This window comes from Chroicocephalus ridibundus, chromosome 11 (assembly GCF_963924245.1).
Source record: "Chroicocephalus ridibundus chromosome 11, bChrRid1.1, whole genome shotgun sequence".
Classification (NCBI taxonomy): Eukaryota; Metazoa; Chordata; class Aves; order Charadriiformes; family Laridae; genus Chroicocephalus; species Chroicocephalus ridibundus.
In genome coordinates this window covers 4,806,857-4,814,856 of record NC_086294.1, presented here as the reverse complement: position 1 = coordinate 4,814,856, position 8,000 = coordinate 4,806,857, and positions in this window count along the sequence as shown.

Here is an 8,000-nt window from a genome sequence, read left to right as displayed (position 1 = left end):
GCATTAATAGTGCGTTAGGATTCCACACAACCTGTTACTTGAAGATCTTAAACTTTTTTTCCCTGGACAGTTAATACCTGAATTTAACACAGAAACAGACAGATAACCTAAACCCACTGGAATCAGTAGAATTCTTCATAGGGTCTCACTAGTTGCAGGACTGGTCATTATACATCATTTAACGTTTCCCTGAGATTTAGCAGCAAAGGTCAAAACTTAATCCTAAATCTTCATTCTGACCAAAGGGATTATTCCTCTAATCACTGCACGGTGCTTACCTGGTGCCTAAGTAGCATAAGACCCAGAAGTTCATAATGAAACTGTTTGTTCAAACTGCTTGGAGTGGGGGTCCAGCCTTTCAAACTGAAGTTAGCTCTGTGCATATTTTTGTAAGCAATTCCTGGGTAATCTTACAGTCCAATGAGGCCTAGTTTTCCAGCTGTACGTTCTGTGTGGGGTTTTTGAAGGAGGACAAGCTGTAGAAGTTACTTTATTAAGGTCTGATCGTGTAGAATAACAACCTTTATTAATAAATGTGCAATATTTTTATTGTCTAAGTTGGTGTTTAAAACACAAGGGCATTGCTTTTTAAAATTTTTATATATTTATTTTCATGCTTCTTATATTACCTCAAGGTTGTTCCTCCAGCCCTTGCTCTATGGAGCAATCTCACTTAAAAGTGGGATGTCCAAAAAAGTAAGATGGGTCCTATGATTCAGAACACTATATTGGAAAAAAAAAATTGTCTTGAAAGATGTATGCTTTTTTGCAAATGCTTTATAAAAAAGAAAATATTATCAATAATTATATTTTATTGATACTTTTGTTTTCTATCTTGTCAATATGTCATGTGAGAACGCATAGAACCGAAGGCACGCATTATCTTGTCTGCACCAATGCTAACATGACATGTTTTATGTCGCTATGCATTATATTAAAATGAAACAACTGACTGCTAATTCCATGCCAGTTGAAGGTTTTTGGAGAGGAGGGAGCTTAGGTGAATTATGGGAATTTGTTTTCTTGTTTTAGAGGTGGTGGTTATTATTTTATTACTGCCTAAGTGACAGTGCTGTTTGATTTATGTAGGTTGTAAGCCATAGTAGCTGAAAGAGTGCCACTGATGAAAACAAACACATTTAATGTAAGTAGTAAATGCAGCCTTATATTAGGGTATTTATTGCAGTGTTAAAATTTATGAATACGGTGCATTGTGCTTTTCTCAGAGAGGAAAACAGAAAAGTGGAAAGATTTGGAAATTTCTGTCATTTGATAGTAAGGGTGTAAGGAGAAGACAGAATTCTCGTAAGGGGGAAATGAGTAGGGATGGACTCGCCAAGGACACTGAGTGGGTAGTCAAAACACTCCTGAGAAAAGAGCTATAACCCAATGCTGCTAGGTGAAGGCATCTGTACTTTTTCCTTATATCGGTAGCGGGTAGCAGGCTGCATTAGGCCTTTGTCAACGTGACTGAACACACCTTTGCAAGAAAACAGGCTGTGTGGATTCTTCAGCTTTCACCTGTGTGTAAAATTGTAACATGGTTCCTGACATTTTGCCAAGCAGCAGCCCTTCTTAAAATTGTGTCTAGAAGGAACAATGTGTGTTTGCAGTTTCAGCTTTGAGTGGGATTGCCTGCTTATTGCATCACTCTTGGCAAATTCCAGGATGTATAATATGGTTCTGGAGTCCTGGAACAGGAGCATAGAAATAGGCATTAGCAAGTTAAGATGCTGATCTCTTTTTTCGTTAATAAAGTTCTTGCTAAGCTCCCTGTAGGAAAGGGACAGATGCAGGGAAAGAAAGATTTCCTTACTCAGAGCTCAGTAATTAAGACAAAATTTTCAAATTTGCTTGTCTAAACTTCAAGGGTGCAGTACTAAGAAATTCTAGGAGGTCAGGACACATTTGGGAAGCCAGAAGGGTCCAGGGGCTCAGGCATTAACAGAAAAATCAGAAAATTTGAATTTTGCTTGCTGACTTTATAGATGATTTTCTTTCAGCAAGTCACTTCATGTCTCTGTTTTCTCACATTAACATGTTAAGCCTGGACATTCTTTTCACTGTTTGCTGAGTGTCTATCACAACATGATCCTGATATTTTTAATGGTAGTGGGTTCTGCTACAATGAATAAATGAATAAATACAGAACCAGGCCCAGCCTTTGGGCACCAAAGTGTAAAGTCAGATTGTTTGGACTCCTGTGTGCACATTCTTAGGAATTAGGTTTCAGGATGAATGAATCTATTAATCTCTTGCAGCCTTTTAGACACTACTTACCTGTGGAACTTTCCAGTATCCTCTGAGACTTGCAGGATGTTTTTGATTAAGATGAAATATTTATTTTTTAATACTTGTGCATTCAGCTTATGCTTTTGTGTGTGTGTCTGTGTGTGTGTTAAATATTGCTATGAGGAACAGGCTGGCTGCACCATGTTGTTATTTGCTGTGAAGTGATTTAACAAATGTTTGAACAGCTGTTGCTGAGTGGATCCTGTTGATATAAGTGGTGGAATCATGAGAGCTGGCGTTTTGGTTGTTTACAGTGGAAAGGGATCAATCAAATAACTTTATGCTTGGGTAAAGGACTCTATATAAATGTAACAGAGAGTTAATGTAATTTATGATAAAGTCCGTCAAATCCAGCTTTGCAGGTGTAATGAGTTTTATTAAAGATGCACATTTCTGATCTTCCAGAAAAGGTGATAGGGTTTTGGCTACTCCAGCAGACAAGACAGGAAAATTGCCTTGGAAAACAGTCAGGACAGTTGCTCAGCTTTATATTACTTGACAAATTTCTTTCAGTTCCAGAAATTAACAGTCTTTGAACCATAACTCTAGGTGGACCAGCAAAGTGACTGCCACAAAGATTGATCATTTGTAGCAGAAAAACAACATTTCTGGCACTATTTGCCATGGAAAGGTTCTGCTCTGCACTAATATAAGCTTGCCAATGCGCTTTAGTAGTCAGGTGTTAGGGGAAAGAAATAATAGCCTATATACAGTAATGAATGGTATTAAATGAACAGCTAGCATTCCTGGCATACTGCAAACTCACCAAACAGGAAAAGAAAATAAGGGTAGAATATTTTAATGGGTTTTACTCCTAAAAATGGAAACCAGATATCCAGATCCCAAAGACCCCACTTGAACTTTCGGCTTGTGGTCTGACTTCTGATAAGAACTAATTTGTAAGGACAGATTTGATAGTGGGCAGCCACTGTGACAGCAGGCAGCCAGTGATAGTGGAGTCTGGGTTTTCAGCTTGCAGCAACATGCACCAAATAAAGACCCTGAATTTTAGCACGGTGATGAAATTTTTTGAAAGTCTGAATGCTAATTTTGGTGCCTGAGTTGATCCTCTCTGAGTATCTGATTGCCAGGACTCAGGTTTGCCAGAGAAGACTCAAAAGGTTTAGTGGTGGCAAGCATGGTGAGTTGTTTGCAATAAATACACATTTGTGGTCAGCAAACCTGAAAATCTTGAAGGTGTGTAGGGGTAGTGGTAATGCAGTGAATCCATCCTTGTCCCGTTAGTATGTTTCTTTGTACTGCTGTTCTCACCAGGAAAGGCAAGTGTAGAAAAGTCTTTTGAAATCAGTTGCTTTCTTACGGGCACCATGGAAGGGAGAGCTGAGGTGTGATGACAGGGAGCTGCTAGTGTTTATGCTGTACTTCTTTGGATGATAAAGGAATTTAACATCTGCAGTGAAACACTGTTTTATATTTTGGGTTTCCCCCCGCCCCCCTCCTTTTTGCACTATGATGTATTGCATTGTCCTGGCCTCTGAGCCAGTTCCCCAGGCTTTTTATAAAGAAGAAAACATGTAGTGGAACATAAAAAGAACTTTCTTATATTAAGGAAAATGTCATACCGAGGTACGCTCATTGTCAGGCTGATCTTACAAGAAAGCAATCCTTCCAGCAGAGTAAAGAGTGATGGAGTTGCCTTTATTGCAAGGAATGCTATGTAACAATAAAACATTCAGTAAAGTTTATATTGCTGCTACCATAACTGAGACATGATATTTAAATAAAGTTGCACTGCTTTTATGAGTGCACACTGTGGTATGCATTATCAACCCAAAAAAAAGATTTTAACTTGATTTTATTTCTTCTGAAGGTTAAAAGCTGTCAGGTTGTGTACTGATAGCTGCAAGGGTATTCCAGGAAGCTGGTTACTTGAGAGTAAGATGAACCAGTGGCTGTGGGTATAGAGGCATTTTGCTGCAGCTCCATTACTGTTATGCAATGTGTCTTCATAGCTATTCTCTTTGGTGGGCAAGCCATCAGAAATTCATGCTTTGAATTAATTGTGTTTATCTTGGAAGCCTAGAAAGACACATAGTCAAGGTATCCCTATGCTCATTGCCATGAAGGCAAGGCCATGGTGGATGTCAAGATGGGCTTGAATACGCTCAGTGAGGAAGCTTGTGCTGCAAATATCTTGATGGTATCCTACTTGGCTTGCTAAAAATTGTCTATCTATCTGTGCTCTTTTGTTCCTCTTTTTTTGTAGTATAAGTAAATTCCAAATTGGAAACATAGTGAGATTTGATCTTAGACTTCATGGCTTTGACCATTGGCATTTTCAATCTGTGTTAAAGATTTTTGTAATTTTCTTTTAATGTTGCCAGTCCAACCTTATTTATTTCACCTTTTCTTTGATGACTGTATTTAAGATAAGTTGTTTTAATTAATACTTGGTCTTTTTAATGAGCCACAAAACTGGTCACCTAGCAATCAGTTGAGAAATCAGTAATATTAAGGTAGGTGTTGATGATGTGCATGTCTTGATGAACTTTAATGGTAGTAATTTCAATAATTTTTTCACTGATGGATAAAAGCTGGCCTGCAGATAATGAATCTACCTTCAGGAAAAGATGAGAAGTAATAGACTGAAAAAAGAAGTTGTCTTAATTATGGTAATTATGTTAATTTAGACTTTAAATAATAGGAGACTTGCACTTTATATATTTACTATTTTAGTTAACTATGGGCATTAAGGAAAATGAGACGTCTCAAAGATATAGACTCAATCCAGCATTTCATGTAAGAAATATCTACGTCTCTCACAACCATACAGTGATTTAACCAGGCGAAGAATAATCATATTTGCAGGTAAAGCACTGAAGCCTATCTATTTAGAGTAGCAGAGGACCTGATTGATAAGTCCACTGGAGACTGTATCTTCCACTGATTCCACCTTCTGAACCAAGTGGTGTGAATCTAAGACGACTTGTACTGAATCTCCCTGTCAGGATTAGGGCAAGTTTAAGGCTATTTCCATTAAAATCCAACTATGAACAGTCCTTTCTTTGCAGTGAAATGTCAAGTCTTTGTGAATTCAGAAAGAAGAAAGTCATAATCCTGTGTGACTTGGTATATCCAGATGTGCCAGATTATCCTGGAAATTATTTTTTTTTCTGCTCCATAGATAGTAATATTTGCTCAGCTACTTCTGTGTGCATTTTCAGAAATTCTCAGAAAAGAAAGAAAAAAAGGTGGCAAAACTCTTTGCCAGTATTCTCCAAAATGCTTTTAATAACCGTCGTGAGAAGGACAATGACAACACTGAATCTGTCGCTGAATTAAGCAGGTACTTCATTCTAGATATCTTGATTATTTGATGGTAGCTAGAAACATCAGGTAAGGAAAGAAAAGAGGAAATACAGGAATCGCAGCATTTGTTACTTTCAGGTTTGAAAGATTGTATCTTTCATAAGGTTTAAAGTAAGTAAGTAGAGTAAGTAAAAAGTATTAATTGGAAATTGCTGAAACAGACCCTGATTCATACATCTTTTAATTGCTGTCTAACTATCTAGATGGCACACTGTACCACTGCTCCAGTTGAATATCTCAGAATCATTAATTGCTTCTATCCTCTCAACACTCCTATACAGTACAATCTAATTTTGCAAATGATTAACTAAGAGAGCATGTGACTTAAATGACCAAAGTCACAAAAGAAATCTAGGTTTAAGCCAGCAATTGATCAGGTACTCTGAGACCATGCTCCACCGGGAGGACATGCCATGCAGGACATGTCCTGTACTTGTAGTGCCATTGGCACTGGCAATTGCAATTAGGCTGGGTCATTTCTTCAGTAGAAATAGAACTGCACTGCTTTTGCAGTGTCTTGCCTGGAAATGTATTTGATACTGCTCTTCTTTGGAGACAAATTGGTTTGTGTCAGGCTGTTTTCATAGAGGAGACGGGAGGTATTGCGTGCTGCAAGTTGCGCAGACTTTTCCAGCTATCTTTTAACTAGCTAGTTCCAACACTCTTACAATGTAGCCACAGCGCCATGGAATACCAAACAGCTGGGGACTGTTTCCAAATACACCACTAAGAGTGCCTGTGTTAATTTGGACTCACCTAGATGAGCTGCAGTTACTATAGCGTGTGTGCCCTCACAAATCATTTTTAGGGCAGGGGCTGAAACTCCCTAAAAAGTGAGGCTCAGATGCATGATCAGCTGTGCAGGAAAGCAGTAAGGAAGGTTTGTGCAGTGACTGAGCAGCTGCACAGCTGTGATGGTAGCAGAGGATGTCATTAATTTAATTCTCTACCCATACTACAACCTTCAGCTACCGCACCAAGACCAATCTTGCTTTTACATCTCTCTGCACCAACTGCTGCCTGATTCCCTGGCACATTCTTCCCCAAGCAAACCCTGCAGTTCCCTTCAGAAGGCTTCTCCGTCACAGCCAGCTGCTATCTATCTTAGTCTCTAATCTGTGCTATAAAGCAGGCCCATTTTCCAGGCAGTGTTTACTGAAAACACAGGAGCGTGCCTGGCTCTCTTAACCATACCTCCTCCTTCCCTCCCACTCCCTGGCAAACAGTATGGCTGTGGAGGTCAGGCTGCTGGACTCTCCTCTGCCTTCAAGAGAGCGTGGAGTAAAATCACCAGCCCGTAAGACCATTAACCCTGACAGCTTTACAGTTCCTTCCTCTGAGGTCCAGACAGTTCATTATGCTTACAGCTAGTCAAAGTGGTTGACAGTAAAGCAAACAAACATGATTGAAATCTTCATTAGAGAGAAAAGTGTGCACTAAAGGAAAGATTTGAGATGGGAGAACACAGTGCAAGATTAAGGCTTTCAGTGAGATCAGTAATTTAAAAATCACATTTCTAAAAGAGTAGAAAAGAGATAATGAAAAGGGTCAAAAATAGGAAGGGATAATTATGAGGTTGATGTTACTAACATGGCACTGGAGAGCTGAAAAGAAGAAACTGGATCTTGCTGTAGTGCTTAGTACTAGGAAATGTTCAAACCTTTAATAAAAACGTACATTTGAAATGGAAACGTCCTTATATTTGCTGCTGTAGATTATTTATGACTAAGACCCAAATATTGTGTAGTTACGCTTGTATTTCTGTAGGGATGCACTAAGTTTTGGGAAGTAGAAACCATCCGGTGCTGCCTTCAGCAGCATTTTTGTCCCTATGTCCTGACAACTGTGATCATGGCAAGATAATTAAGGACTTTGCTTGAATATAATATTTCTAGATCTCTTTGCAGCTTGTTCTGAACAAATCTACCCATTCCTATCCATCTTGACAGGTGACCTATCTTATTCTAGGGGTGAGAAGAGCTATATTCTTTGTTTTTACCTTACTGCATAATCAGACCATCAACTTCTCTGACGTGTTCCAAATAGCAACCATCATGAGCATATGTAATGCTGATTGTACTTGGCTGCTTTTTTTTAACTTGGGACTTGAAGGGAGTAGAAAGGAAGTGGGCTGTATGATTTTTTTTTCTTGATAACAGCTTGCTTCCTTGCCTGATGTTCTCACTAAAGCTCCATGGGCTTTTGAAACAATCCATGGACAGAGGCTATATTCAGCCTGTGAAATGTAGGGTGGGCATTCATGTTTTAAAAGAGAGACATTTAGGAGCCTACCCTAGTCTTGTTAAAGCCAGTGAGCATCCCTGCAAGTTAGTGGAAGCAAGATAAAATTTCAAGTCAATCTCGTATTCTACATGTTT